The sequence below is a fragment of the Lithobates pipiens genome, unplaced genomic scaffold, assembly GCF_037356315.1.
Source record: "Lithobates pipiens isolate NorthernLeopardFrog02 unplaced genomic scaffold, aLitPip1_a1.2 Scaffold_22, whole genome shotgun sequence".
Taxonomy (NCBI): domain Eukaryota; kingdom Metazoa; phylum Chordata; class Amphibia; order Anura; family Ranidae; genus Lithobates; species Lithobates pipiens.
Genome location: NW_027507784.1, coordinates 202373793 through 202389604, shown reverse-complemented (window position 1 = coordinate 202389604; position 15812 = coordinate 202373793). Strand labels below are relative to the sequence as shown.

At 42.4% G+C, this 15812-nt stretch overlaps 1 protein-coding gene and 1 pseudogene across 9 annotated transcripts in view; one reads left to right on the top strand and one right to left on the bottom strand.

The window, feature by feature from the left end:
* RBFOX1 (RNA binding fox-1 homolog 1) overlaps nucleotides 1-15812 on the bottom strand; it is a 1314070-nt gene that overhangs the window by 72518 nt on the left and 1225740 nt on the right. The gene's annotated exons all lie outside the window — the stretch shown is intronic.
* LOC143925791 (U2 spliceosomal RNA) lies at nucleotides 11829-11937 on the top strand (annotated as a pseudogene).

Here is a 15812-nt window from a genome sequence, read left to right as displayed (position 1 = left end):
TATTTTTTGAGATATAAGCATAGAACATTTTGAAAAATAAAATAACAATATTTTCTACTTTTTGTTTTAAAAGAAATCCAATAAAATCTAATTTTGTCATACATTTAGGCCAGAATGTATTCTCCTACATGTCTTTGGTAAAAAAAAATTTCTTGAGGCCCTAAAATCTCAGGACAGTACAGATACCCCCCCACATGACCCCTTTTTGTAAAGATGTACAAAATATATTCTGCTACTCCTCCTGAGAATGGCGATACCACATGCGTGAGACTTTTCTACAGCCTGGCCACATTCAGAGACCCAACTTGTAGAGAGCACCATCAGGTGTTCTAGGACCATAAATTACACATTAGGTTTCCACACTACCTATCACATTTTTGAAGGCCCTGGAGCACCAAAACGATGGAATCCACACAATGAGCCCATTTTGGAAAGAAAACACCCCATTGTATATTCTATGAGGCATAATGAGTCTTTTGAACATGTCATTTTTTCCACACGTTTTTGGAAAATGTGGAAAGAAAGTTAAAACATAATTTCTTACACAAAATTGTCCATTTATAAGAATTTTCTAACACATAGCATATATACATAGCAAAACTGACACCCCAAAATACATTCTGCTACTCCTCCTGAGTATAGTGATGCCATATGTGTGAGACTTGTAACTGGCCACATACAGAGGGCCAACATTCAAGTAGCACCGTCAGGTGTTCTAAAGGCATGACTTACATATTTCATTTCCTAAATACCTATCACATTTTTGAAGGCCCTGGAGCACCAGGACAATGGAATTAGATATGGCAGATGATCACAGACAGATGTGCCAGATGATTACAGACAGATGTGGTAGGTGATCACAGTCACATGTGTGCAGATCATGGACAGATGTGGCAGATGATCACAGACAGATGTGCGCAGATGATCGTGCACAGATGATCATGGACAGATGTGCACAGATGATCATGTACAGTTGTGCCAGATTATCCGAACAGAGGTGCCAGATGATCATGGATAGATGTGTGCCAGATGATCACAGTCAGATGTGACAGATGTGCCAGATGATCACGGACAGATGTTCAGTGTGGCAGATTTTCAGTGGGACAGATGTTTACTGGGACAGATGTGGGACAGATGTGGGACAGATGTTGGTGTTTTTCACTGTTTGGGGACACTAGCTGGGTGATCATTGTGTAAAAAGCTGTAAAAAACAGCTCATACACACTGATCCCCAGCTCGCAGATCCACTCTGCTTCTCCTCACTGACTCTGTGTGAGGAGAAGGAGAGCCGATCGCCTGGCAATGGCTTTCTGTTTACATCACATGTGTCCAATCACAGCCACCATGTGATTAGGAAGGCCAATCCCAGAGCCCTCCTACCAAGTGGTGTTGTCCTCTTTCTGGTAGACACAGGCGCATAGGTATTGCACGCAGCTGCGCAATCCCGCTTCTTGTGATGTCCCTCCAAGCTGTGTTTACATCACATGATGGCTATGATTGGACACAGCAATCATGTGATCAGGAGGGCAAATCACAGATTCTTCCTGCTGATCAGAGATGCGTTGAGTTCGGGGGACACGATCACACAGGGATTGAGCGACTGCACATGTACAGTGCCACACAATCCCGCAAAATCGCAACTCTTTCATGTGAACCAATTGTTAGATAGTTACATAGTCAGGTTGAAAAAAGACACACGTCCATCTAGTTCAACCAAAAATAAAAAAAATAAGAATACCATCCCAAATACACAATCCTTCACCAACAGTTGATCCACAGGAAGGCAAAAACCCAAGTAAAGCATGCTACAATTTGCTACAGCAGGGGAAAAAAAATCCTCCATGATCCCCTGAAAGGCAATCTGATTTTCCCTGGATCAACTTTACCTATAAATGTTAGTACCCAGTTATATTATGTACAATTAAGAAAGAATCCAGGCCTTTTTTAACGCAATCTACTGAGCTTGCCAGAACCACCTCTGGAGAAAGTCTATTCCACATGTTCACAACTCTTACTGTGGAGAAACCTTTTCGTATTTGGAGATGAAATCTTTTTTGCTCTAGAGGTAAAGAGTGCCCCCTTCTCCTCTGTGATGACCTTAAAGTGAACAACTCAACACCAAGTTCACTATATGGGCCACTTATGTATTTGTACATGTTGATCATATCCCCCTTAATCTCCTAGTCTCAAGAGGGAATAGATTCAGTTCCTCTAATATTTCCTCATAGCTGAGCTCCTCCATGCTTCCTATCAGTTTGGTTGCCCTTCTCTGCACTTTCTCCAGTTCTCGATAACCTTTTTGATACCCAAAACTGAACTGCATATTCCAGATGAGGTCTTACTAATGATTTGTACAGGGGCAAAATGATATCTCTCTCTCTGGAGTCCATATCTCTCTTAATACAAGAAAGGACTTTGTTCACTTTGGTAACCTCAGCTTGACATTGCATGCTATAATTTAAATATATCACATCCACAGCCACCCCTCTGTCCAAGGTTTTACTTACCTCCTCATAAAAAAGAAATCAGGTTTGTCTGACAACTTCTCTCTTTCATTAATCCATGCTGTCTGTTGCTTAAAATATTTTTTCCAGCAAGAGCTTGTCTATGTGGTCTTTTTTTTAAACTCTCCAGTATCTTCCCGACTATAGAAGTTAAACTAACAGGTCTATAGTTACTTGGTAAAGACTTTGACCCCTTTTTAAATATGGGTACCACATTGGCCCTGTGCTAATCCAGTGGTACCATTCCAGTCTTTAACAAGTCCCTAAATATTACAAACAATTTCCTTGAAATGACAGAGCTCAATTCTTTTTAGGATCCATGGGTGGATGCCATCTGGTCCAGGTGCTTTATTCACCTTTATTCTGTCTAAATATTTCTGGACCATATCACTTTTGAGCCATTGTGGATCATTTGGGGCTGTGTCACTACCACATTCATTATGGACATGTGCTTCTTTGTATCCACAGAGCTGAAGAAAGTATTTAATACATTTGCCTTCTCTTTGTCCCCAGTCACCCACTCTACATTATTTTGTAAAGGGCCTACATGCTCAGACCTCACCTTTTTACTTTTAATATATTTGAAAAAAAAATTGGAGGTTTATCCTACTATCTTTTTCAATCTGTCATTTGTTTTGAATTTTTGTGTCTTTGATTTCCTTTGTACATTTTCTATTATATACATTGTAACATTTAAACAATGATATCGTTCCTTCCTTCCTTTTTTTATTATTTATAGCCATTTTAACTTTGTCCACAAGCCACATAGGTTCTATTTTTAGCCTTTTAAATGTATTACCCGTGAGAATATACTTTGCTGGGAGTTTTCATACAGTCACTTTGAAGAATTACCATTTCTGTCCTGTGTCCATTGATGCCAATATTCCCTCCCACTCTAAATCCTGGAGAGCAGCCCCCATCCTTGGAAAATTTGCTCTTAAGTGTTAAGTGTTTTTATCTTACCTATATGTGTTTGTTGCTTACAGCTAACATTTATGTATGTATGTGTAAACACCGCTCCTAAAACGCCCCTGCCCATTGAAATGAAAGAGCCTGCAAAGTGCTTCGGCAGAGGCACTACACGGGCCGTATTAACCCTTTCTTCGGCCGATATCGGGGGTTAAAAGCGCCCTGCTAGTTGTGAAAAGCGCTGCTAAAATGACGGTAAAATGCAGCTAAAACTAGCGGTGCTTTTGCTTCCGATGCTCTCACTGCCCCAGTGTGAAACTGCCCTAAATTAAATTATGTTATGGTCACTGCTACCCAGATTTTGTTTTACATGAATATTGGTAATAAGCTCTGCATATATATATATGACAAATTCCAATAATTGAAAAAAATCTATTGAGGGAAGCCTGTACATCCACCACCAGTAAAATCATGGTTGAAATAAACTGGCATTGTCCAGCAGGCAGGACATCAAAAATGGCACATCTTCAGCAAAGAGGAAAAGTATATGTACACTTACCAGAACAGATGGACTCAAATGTCAAGGACAAAGAGTCATAAAGGCATGGGTACCGGAGTCAGCAGGTAAATGAAACTCCAAAGGGTCCAGAACCTCCACAGATGTCAAAGGACTGGCTGTACAGCTGGGGCATAATGCCCCAGTTGAAGGCCTTTTTGGTCGAAATGTGTAGGGCTTGGCTTATCGCTCCCTACATTGCCTTGAATTTTACTTCTGATCACAGTTTTTTTATTGCTGTATGCCAGTTTTTAGAAAAAAAAACTACTTTTTTTGACCTACACTATATGGAAGCATTATTTTTTTGCATACCATCTGGATGAGAGTTGCCCAGCTGTACAGCCAGTCCTTGACACCCAGGACCCAGTTGTGGTTTTCTTTCCATTGGAGGTTTGTTTGGTGGCCACCCATATCTATCTGTGGAGGTTCTGGACCCTTTGGAGTTTTGTTTATCCACCGACGCCGGAAACCATGCTTTTATGACTCTTTGTCCTTGACATTTGAGTCCATCTGTTCTGGTAAGAGTACATGCACTTTTCCTCTTTGCTGAAAATATGCCATTTTTGATGTCCTGCCTGCCGGACAGTGCCAGCAAATGTGGTGCTATTTGTGCCATAAAAAAATCCATGGCTCAAATCAAACCCCAGAGACACCACATGTAATTCACACAGAAATTTACTGCAATTCCGGTGTGATTTACATTAGGTGTTCCACATCAGTGTGACACTGGGCTTAGTCTTGGCTTGGGTACTGGAGCTCACAGGCTTTGTGAAGGTTTGATGGGAAAATATTCTACTCCTATGTCCACGTTTTACCTTTTTGCCAGACTCCATAAATTAGTTCCAGCTGTTTATGGGATTTTTATTATGTAAGCTGCCTGATGCTTAGAGCTCTTTTTCTCTCTACTGTGTGAGCCTGCTGCTGAAGGAAAAGGCTGACTGCTGACAGAACACTAAAACATAGAAGAGTTGTCTGTTTGTTTTGGGAACCAATAAGGTGACACACTGTTATTCAGAAACTGACATGAATTTAGTTAGTGGCTTGGACAAGAATATATATATATATATATATATATATATATATATATATATATATTTTTTTTTTTTTTTTTTGATGCAGTCTTCTTCTTGAGGTACAAAGCCCTCCAGCATTTAAACTGTGTTTGTAGCTTTGGTAAATACAATTTCAAGACAAACCTGCTTGTATTGTTCCTGGGTGTCCTTATCTCATGCATAGTTTACTTCTGCCAATACTGTTTGAGCCTGCCCCCTTTACAATACCCACAGTCAGACTTAAAATAGTGGATGGATCTAACATTCAAGATAATCTGTTTTGATCTCATAATTGTTTATAGGAGTCAATAATAAATCTGTCTTGATCTCATAACTGCTTATAAGTGTCAATTTACTCATAGTAATTATTAATTAAACTCAAAACAGGTAAGCTGATGAGCAGATCTATGCTTTGTCCATAACATTTCATGCAGTGAACTGGTGAAGTGGTTCTCACCAGTTTTCTTGCAGCATTGCAGAGCCCTCTTTTCCATGCAAGAAGCATTTCCCTAAATGCCATAGGGGGACACCTCTGAGTGACATCATAACATTAATAACCACCAAATGGGTGTTGATGTTTACATGACAATTGCGTGGTCATGCAACACTGCACCCAAACTAAATTTTTAGAATTTTCTTTGCACAAATAGAGATTTATTTTGGTGGTATTTGATCACCGCTGGGGTTTTTATTTTTTGCTAAAAAAAACTAAAACATAAAAAAAAAAAAAATTAACATTTTATTTTCTCCTTCACTGATGGGCACCGATGAGGCGGCACTGATGGGCACTGATGACGCGACACTGGTCATCACTGATGAGTTGGCACTGATAAGGTGGCACTGATGTGGAGGCACTGATATGTAGAATTGATGGGCATTGATATGCAGCACTGATGTGAACCAATAGGCAGCAATAATATGTAGCACTGGTGGTCACTGATGGGCACCGATAGGTGGCACTGATGGGCACTGACAGGTGGCACTGATGGACACTGACAAGCAGCTTCAATGGGCACTGACAGGTGAATGTGATGGGTACTGACATGCAGCACTGATTGGCACTGATAGGCAGTACTGATTGCCACTGACAGGTTGCACTGATGGGCAGCACTGATGATGAGGCACTGATGGGTGTTACTGTAGGGCACTGATTGGCACTGTGATGGGCACTGATTGGCACTGTGGTGGGCACTAATTGGCAATGATATGGGTGCTGATTGGCACTGTGATGGGCACCTACAGCTGTTTCTGATGGGGTACTGACTGGAAACTGATGGGCACCTTTTTGGCAACTGTGGTGGTACATCTGATGGGGCTGTGCTGATAATCAATGGGCTGATTATCAGCATAGACCCCCCCCCCCCTCTGACAGGAGAGCCACTGATCTGTTATCCCTGTCAGTACGAACCAAGGAATGCCATTTACCTGCACTTCCTGGTTCACGTGATAATCAGCTGTGATTGGTCTGGCAGAGGCTCCTTACCATGATCGGACATGCGGCATGTCAGATTGATATGCCACAGTTGTGAACGCTGTGCACCCCCGTGGGCACACGCCAGAATTTTATCCCGCTGGACATCATATGACTCCCAGTCAGGATAACAGAACCATTTCCCAGCAGTCAATCTGCTATAGGCCAGGCGGGAAGGGGCAATTTTACCCCTTCCTGCCCAGGCCGATTTTCAGTTTTCCTCGTTGTCCCACTGTGAATGACAATTGCACAGTCATGCAACACTGTATCCATATGAAATTGTTATAATTTTTTTCACACAAATAGAGCTTTCTTTTGGTGAGATTTAATCACCATTTTTTTTTTTTTTTAGCTTAACTACTTGCTTACTGGGCACTTAAACCCCCCTCAGTCCCAGACCAATTTTCAGCTTTCAGCGCTGATGCACTTTGAGTGACAATTACGCGGTCATACAACACTGTACCCAAATGAAATTTTTATCATTTTTTTCCCACAAATAGAGCTTTCTTTTGGTGGTATTTAGTTACAGCTCGGAGTTTTATTTTTTGCTAAACAAACAAAAAAAGATGCAAAAAAAAAAAAATCATGTTTTAATAGTTTGTTATAAAATTTTGCAAACGGGTCATTTTTCTCCTTCATTGAAGTGCGCTGATTAGGCGGCACTGATAGGCTGCATTGGTGGGCACTGATGGGCTGCATTGGTGGGCACTGATGGGCTGTATTGGTGGGCACTGATAGGCTGCACTGGTGGGCACTGATAGGCATAGTTAAGGCGGCACTAATAGGCACAGATAAGGCGGCACCGATGGGCACAGATAAGGCGGCACTGATGGGCAAAGATGGGCACAGATAAGATGGCACGGATGGGTGGCACGGATAAGTGGCACGGATGGGTGGCACGGATGGGCACTGATAGGTACCACAGATAGATGGGACTGATGGGCACTGATAGGTGGCACTGATAGGTGGCTCTGATAGGTGGCACTGCTGGGCACTGATGGGCGGCACTGCTGGGCACTGATGGGCGGCACTGCTGGGCACTGATGGGCGGCACTGGGGTGCAGCACCTTTGAGGCAGATTTTGGGTGGCACTGTGGGTGGCACTGCTGGGTGGCACTGTGGGCACTGCTGGGTGGCACTGTGGGCACTGCTGGGTGGCACTGTGGGCACTATGGGCACTGCTGGGTGGCACTGACAGGGGGGCACTTACTTTATTTCAGGATGGCACTGCGGGTGGCAGGTGGGCACTGGCAGGGGGCAGGTGTCCGTTTAAATTGCTGGCCGTGATCGGGACTGATGTCCCGAACACGGCCGCCGGCGATCGGCTTTTTTTTTTTCTCCTCGCGCTGTCAGCGCGAGGAGGAATACTAGCCGATTACTGGCTCCGTTTTATCACATGATCAGCTGTCATTGGCTGACAGCTGATCACGTGATAAGGGGTCGGGATCGACCCCTTACACGGATCGGTGATCAGGCGAGTCTCACGGACTCGCCGATCACAGAGCGCGCCGCGCGCGCCCCTCAGGGGGCGCGCAGGCCGCTCGTAACCGGGACTACGTCAATAGACGTAGTCCCGGAAATGTGGGTCCGCGCTGTTGCCGTCATTTTGCAATAGCGCGGATCCCAAGTGGTTAATGAAATTTTTTTATAAAAAAAATATATATATATATCATAGTCTCTTATATAATTTTGCAAGCAGGTAATTTTTCTCCTTCATTAATGTGTGCTGATAAGGTGGACAGATGGGCATTAATAGGATGCACTGATGGGCATTGATGAGGCAGCGCTGATGAGGTGGCACTGATGAGGATGTATCAAGCTTGTGCTGCAAGTTTAAAAATGACTTGCTAAGCTATTGCTAGACTTGCCAGACTTCACAAGTTTTTTGCATAATTGCAGCAAGTCCGCATTGCATGATTCCAGATCAACTTTCCTTGCAAACATTCTGCAAGTCTGCTGCAGGTTCTAGTTCAGTTATATTGTGAAATTTTCATCCTACCACAGGGGTCACTGTGGCTGCATTTTCTTACTTTAGTCTTGCAGAAATCTTGCTGTAGACTCATCGCTGCAACTTTGCTCTTGCTAGAGACTTTCCATGCAAATTTGCTACAAATTGGAAAAGTGTCAACTAGAGCTTGTGCTTTAAGTGCTCTGCAAGTGTACAACTTGCCAGTGGAAATGTGCAGCAAGTTAACAGACTTACAATTCAACACACATTATCCTTGCTATCTGGATACTGATGAGCACTGATAGGTGGCACTAATGGGCACTGATGAGGCAGCACTGGTGGGCACTGATAAGGAGGCACTGATGAGGTGGCACTGATGGGCTCTGATTGGTGGCACTGATAGGTGTCACTAATAGGCAGCACTGATAAGTGCCACTGATGGACACTGATTGGTGGCACTGATGGGCACTGATAGGGACTGTTAGGCGGCACTAATGGACACTGTTAGGCAGTACTGATAGGTAACACTGATGATGCTGCCAGTGTGAGGAAAGAAAAGCCAATAACTGGCTTGTGTTTACATCCGTGATCAGCTGTTATTGGACACATCTGACCACGTGGTAAAGAGCTGCTGTAATTGGCCCTTTACCCCGATATGTGATTAGCTGGGTCCGAAGGACTCAGCAATCTCAGAGCATGCCGCCTGAGCACTGTAGGGGGTGTATGGGCAGCGCGATCACTGAAGGATGTCTACCCTCCTGGCAAAGAGCTCTGTAGCTGTCTTTTGGCTATTGCATGGGTAGAAACTGGTTAATATTTAAAATATACATGGCTGGAGTTAAATTTTTAAGTGAACCATTCAGTGGAACAATCAATTTAACCTGTCAAAAGCCATGATAGAAGGCAAAATAAATTTCTATTGTGTAACTCTGCCTTATTAAAAACATGTTTTTGTGCCACTCAGCATCTCTAGAGCCCTAGGCATACGTGGCATGCACATATTAATTGTCCACTAAGATCAGTCTGAAATAAAAAACTGAATTCTATAGAAAGAAATGAGAAGTAGCAGTAGCAAACCTGTCTTACTCTCATAACTGCTTATAAATGGCAATTTACTCTAAGGTACTAGCTAATTAAACCCAAAACAGAAAACATCATGTCATTATTAAGCACCAAATAAGTGTTGATGTCCATATGTGATTATAATATTTGAAGTATAGTTGTCTTGAATTAATGTTAAAATAACCCATTCAGTAGAAAAAAATTATTTAAAGGCAAAAATAAAAATCGCCAGTATGCAACTCTGTCATTTTAAAATAATGTTTTGTAGCACTCAATATCTTCAGAACATGAAGCATATTTAGCATGTAAATATTGTCTGTCTACTAATTTCAGCCTGCAACAAAACACTGAAGTCTATAGAGAGAAGTGAGTCACAGGAGTCACACAGAGGGAAACTGATAGCATAATAGCTAGACTGGAATCTGATTATTAGTTAATTTTTCATTCTGTTCCTGCATCTCTTAAAGCTTACTTCATCAGACTGCACTCTTTTGCTTTGTTTTAAATATCAATATCAATAGTTTATGGTTATTTCACTATTCACTTCTAGCATTATACTAACATTAATTGTCAGATAAAATTACAAATTAAAATTGTGTATTCAGCTTGTCAAAAAACGTTTCAAAAACTAAGAAAATCTCCCTTGTCTAAAGTGATGTTTCAGAAAACTTGATAACTTTTGCTTGTAGAGTTAAGTAAATGTGCTAATGTCACTTACTCTTCAACCATAGGGTCACATTTATTTTAAACTATCATTAACCTACAATAACTGTACCGATTGAATGTTGGGAGTAAAAAAATAGGTGCAGCTATTCATAGGCACCAAAGATGGATAAGCTGGGGGCAAGACTGACCTTACTGCTACTTCCTTATGGAGATAATGATGCTTTGACACTTTACTGTTGTTCATGCAGAGGGTTTTGGCAATTCCCAATGGTCCCCTATGTAGAATGAGATCATTTGAGTGTAGTCATATGGTTTTTATATGTAATCTCCATTAACAAATGTAAATAGATATTTGTATCACTATATAGTATTTTAAACATGTTACAAGTTTAGTAGTAACTAAAAAAGGGATTTATAAAGTGTATTAACACCCTAAATACCCAGGCACAAGAAAAAGGGGGGCATTAGTGCAACTGCCAAAAATAAAAATAGGCATGGAATGATAAACAACATAAAAAGAGAGAGTCTTTTTAGTCCTAAACCACTTCAATACAGGGCATTTTTACCTCCTTCCTGCCCAGGCCAATTATGGACATGACCTCCCCCATGCTCCTTTGTATACACAGAGCTGGATAAAGTATTAAATACATTTGCCTTCTCTTTGTCACCAGTCACCCACTCTAGATTATTTTGTAAAGGGCCTACATGCTCAGACCTGACTTTTTTACTATTAATGCATTTGAATTATTCTTTGGGCTTTGTCCTACTATCTTTTGCAATCTGCTGTTTGTTTTGAATTGTTGTATCCTTGATTTCTTTTTTACATAATCTGTTATATTTTGTACCATTTACAATGTGGGGATGAGGCCCTTGGGGGGTTCTGGGATCTAGGGGCCAGATCCAGATTCCAATAATCCCCCTGCCCACATACCCCAACAACCACAGCCCAGGGTAGAGCCCCTTGTCCCCATCAACATGGGGACAAGGTGCTTTGGGGCAGGAGGCCACCCCCCCCCATGTTGAGATGCAGCCTGGTATGGTTTAGGAGCAAGGGAATTTACTCATCCTCCCCCTTTCCTGGTTTGTCAGGCTGCCTGCTTGGATAAGGGTCTGATATAGATTTTGGGGACCCTATGCCTTTTATTTTAAATTTTCACTTTTTCCTTTTTTAACCAGAATTTTTTTTTTATTCAGCTGTCAGCGGGAAACTCATTGACAGCTGATGACTCATCAGTTGATAAAGACGTTGTGGCTGTCTTCACAGCCCCAATAGGGGTGCAAAATGCACTGTGTAGCACACAGTACATTGCAGAGCATTTGGCAGGGCGAACACCTGCCAAACACCCTGCAAATTCGGATGTTGGACGAACGGGACGAACAGCCAATGTTCAGTCCGAAATCATGTTTGGGCCAAACTGTTCGCCCAACACTATTTATGGCTAATATTACAAAATTCCTTTCTTGGAGTATTCCTGGATTTATTGATAAACCAACATGTGACCACACTATTTGCATATCTGAATACCCACAGAGTGCAATTGGCATGTCTGCAATAAACTCATTCCACTTGTAGGCATGACATTGTTGTTTATTTTTAACAATGTTGGTTTGGCTGGTCATGTTATTTTGTATATTCATCTTTTGCATGTGGTGTTCCAATTTCGCTTCTCGGCCTTTTGGCTAAGATCAAGTGTAGTATCTGTTCTTATCAGTTACCAAAGGAGGCGCTGTTCCATCCCTATTCGAGAGGGTTTGGGCGGCGATCTCCGATGGTGTAATTTGCATCCGGAAGGACGGTTTCGGTAGGGGCCACGTCGTGCCGCCCGACAGTAAACTGGGGGCCGATGCATGGTCGAGTCTGAGCCGTCTGGAAGGATGCTCCTGGTGAGGATGGGTGCTGCCTGGTCTGATCCAGAGGGTCGGTACCTGGCCTTCTGGTCTGGATTGGGGTAGTTCTAGCCCCGGGCAGTTTTTCGGGAGGGAAAACCGGCTGCTCCCTTGGCAGGGGGGGAGGAGCGGTTAGTAGTTCCCGAATGTAATTAGGAAGAAGCGACGGTGGAGCCTGATGGTAAAGGGCTCTCACCAAGCTTCCTGATCTTCATGCCTTCCTGTTCGGGGTGGGGGCTGCTGTGGGTCAGGGCGGTCTTGAAAGCCTATGGAGTATGTGCCCCTGGAGTGGCAGTCCGGGGGTGCCTAAGAATCACTGTGAGTGAGGGTCACTTTGATTTTGGGCACCAAGGTCACTGCACCATAACACGCTTTTTTAGCACCTGCCTCTTGGGCCGGGCCTTTTGGCTGGGACCAGAGGAATTTTTTATTCCTGGCCGGAGGGCCTGGTCGTTGTTTCACACAACGACCACCTCTTCATTCTCCTCTCCACTATCCCTTCCCCACTTTTTATTTATTTTCAGTGTGTGTTTTGTCACGTCTTGTTTTGTCACTTTGCACGTTTGCTGTGATGAGTAGGGTCACAGGTTCTAGGGCCTGTCCTGAAAGTCTGGTGAGGGGGTGGAAATGGCCTTCTGGCTTAGTTCACCCTCTTCCTTAGGGTTGGGGTATTCCTTCAGGGGAGCCTGACCTAGTATTTGGGTGGGTCTGTTTCGGCAGACCTTCCAAAGAATGGGGTCTGACTGGTTTTGGCCAGGAAGACCAAGTTTAAAGGGGCCTTGTCCCTGTCAGGAGCCTAACACCCCGGGGGATTCAGGACAAGGTCCTCTGATTTTAGAGGACTTGTGTACCCGTCTGCACTTTTTTGTGTCACTCTTTATGTGTGTGCACATTTTTTATGCACCGGGTGAAGTTTTTTGGAGTGTGTTTTGCACGCCACAGGCTTTCAAAAAAAAAAATGTGGTGTTCCAATTTTAATATGCAGGATATAAACATCCATGTATTACCAATGTGTATAACCAAGAAGGTCAAATTGTCTTCCCTTTGGCTAACCTGCAGGGCATAGATTTCTTCTATGTGGTATTTATATTTCTTAAAAGTATTTGATAGATATATGGCTACCTATCTCTCTATGACATTTATTTGTAAGGGAAACTTTATTATTGTTATCTCCCCATGGGTATACTGCATTTCCACATCCATGATTTGTGCATGTATGGGCCTCACCAAATCTGTTACTTATTTAGATACTTCGCACCTATTAGATAGCATCATCCAGAGGCAAAACAATTTATTTGCTTTTCTGATGGTCTTCCTTCATTTTATCATATAGATATTTTTATAAACACTCTTATGTTACATATGATGACTGACATAACTATTAAACCCAGATCATTTGTCAAAACCATTTAATTTCACCCCCCCCCCCCCTCCCCACTCCTATCTCATATGAAAACTAAAGCCTTATTGGCTAATGTTGTTTCTGGCTCGAGTTTTTCTGATCCATTCCTTTTTTTTTTCTCAATCAAAGGTTTTTATTCAATAAAACAAAGTATTAACATTGAAAATATAGAGTAAACCAGCGGTATGCATATACATGGCATATTACATGGCATGAAATTGAAATTAATACATCATATTCAGTAAGTTGTTGCAAAATAGTCTTTGAGGGGTAGTAGACAAGGGGTGGGGGTGATAGGTGCGAGGAAGGGTTGTGGAGTGTGGGAATAGGTGAAGGCAGGAAAAAAGAAAAAGGGGGGGGGGGAGGAAGGGGGTACAAAAGGAGGTATATGAAGGGGCAATACGACATATATAAGCGGTAATTTTCTATCAACAATGGTACACTAGGCATCGGAATAGAGATCTAGTTTGGACTCAGGGGAGTCCGTGCTCATGTTGTGCCCCTCCGGGCTATGCTAGGCCTATATAAGACAGAGATTCTCAGGAGATGGTTACACCATGTGATACATCAATTTACAACTGGAAAGACAGATATTCCCTCGAGAGCGTGAATAGTAACCAGGGTTGCCAAGTTTCATGAAAGTAGTTACAGTTTTCTTTTTTCATGGCTACCACTTCTTCCATTTTATATATATAGTGGACTCTGTCCAACCAATCCCTGACCACAGGAACATGCTTGGATTTCCAATGCAGTGGGATTAAACACTTAGCTGCAGTCAGTAAATGCCTTGATAACGCCTTCTTGTATTTGCTTATAGAGAGTGAGTTCATGTGTAGCAAACAAGCAGCCGCATCGAATTTGATCTTGGAATTTGTGATATGTTTAATCCAGTAAATAATATTGTTCCAGTAGTCTTGGATCGGGGGACATCCCCACCATACGTGCATAAAAGTGCCCATTTCTTTTTCACAGCGCCAACATAGATCAGAGGATGTTTGCAACCATTTATTGGTTTTGACCGGTGTTATATACCACTGGGTGAGTATTTTGTAAGATATTTCTTGATATCTTGAACTAAGGGAACACTTGTGTGTTAGTATACACGCTTTTTCCCATTGAGCGCTACTGATCTGCATTCCTAGATCTGTTTCCCATTTTTCTTTATGTTTGTAGTAACTATTTGGTGGGGGGGAGGCTAGCCACTTATATGCTGTGGACGTGGTGCCAAAAATTTGAGCACCTTTGTAGCATATGTCCTCAAGCTGGGTCAGCCTTTGAAAAAATGACAGCTTGTGTTTACTGTTGATTAAAAAGTTTTGTATCTGTAGATAGAACCATGGGTTCGGGGTAGCATTGCCTAGTTGCGTTTTTAGTGTATTTAGTGATTTGACCTTAGTTCCCTGTATACAATGCATAGCTAAGAAGCTGGAGTTCGGGCCAGGGGTTGGCAGTATCCTCTGATTAAGGCCCGGTAAGAAGTCAGGATTATTTGTCAGTGGGGTCAGTGGGCCAGGTACGGTGGCAAGCCCGTATCGAGAGACAGTTTTATGCCATATCTGTAGTGTATTGGCCACCAGTGGGTGTGTGATGCGTTTGGTGTTTTTGGAATGTGTGGACCAAGGGTAATATAATAACTTTGGTTCTCCGTGTTGATATTCCAGGTGTACCCAATCTTTTGTGTTGGCATGGCAGTGCCAGTCAATCAGTCTGGCGATATTCGTGGCGTAGTAATATTTTTTGTAGTCGGGTAGACCCAGTCCTCCTTTGTGTTTGGGCCATGTTAGGAGTTGGAAATTTATTCTGGGATTCCTGTTAGCCCACAGGAATTTTCTTTGCATTGCTAATAATTTTGAAAAAAAGGAGTTAGGTATTTGGATGGGCAGTGCACTAAAAAAGTATAGTAGTCTTGGGAGTATCGTCATTTTTAATATGGCGGCTCTTCCAAACCAAGAGAATCCCCTTGAGGTCCAGTTCTGGAGATCTTTATGTATTGATCTCAACAGAGGGATAAAGTTAGCTGGGAAGAGGGATTCTATATTGGGCGTTAATTTTATTCCTAGATATTTAAGCGTATCCTGTTCCCATTTGAATTTGTAGTTACCTTTAATTGTGCTAAGTTTTTCAGTAGGGAGGTTTAGATTAAGTGCTTCGGATTTGGTTTGGTTCACCTTAAAATTAGATATATGTCCAAAAATGGAGAAAATATTCATAAGATTGGGCAGTGACAAGTGTGGCTGGGTAATGAAGAACAGTAGATCATCCACGTAGGCGGCCAGTTTGTAGTCTCTTTTGTGTAGGGTAAAGCCTTTGATATCAGGGGACAGGTTTATGGTTCTTATGAGCGGCTCTAGTGTC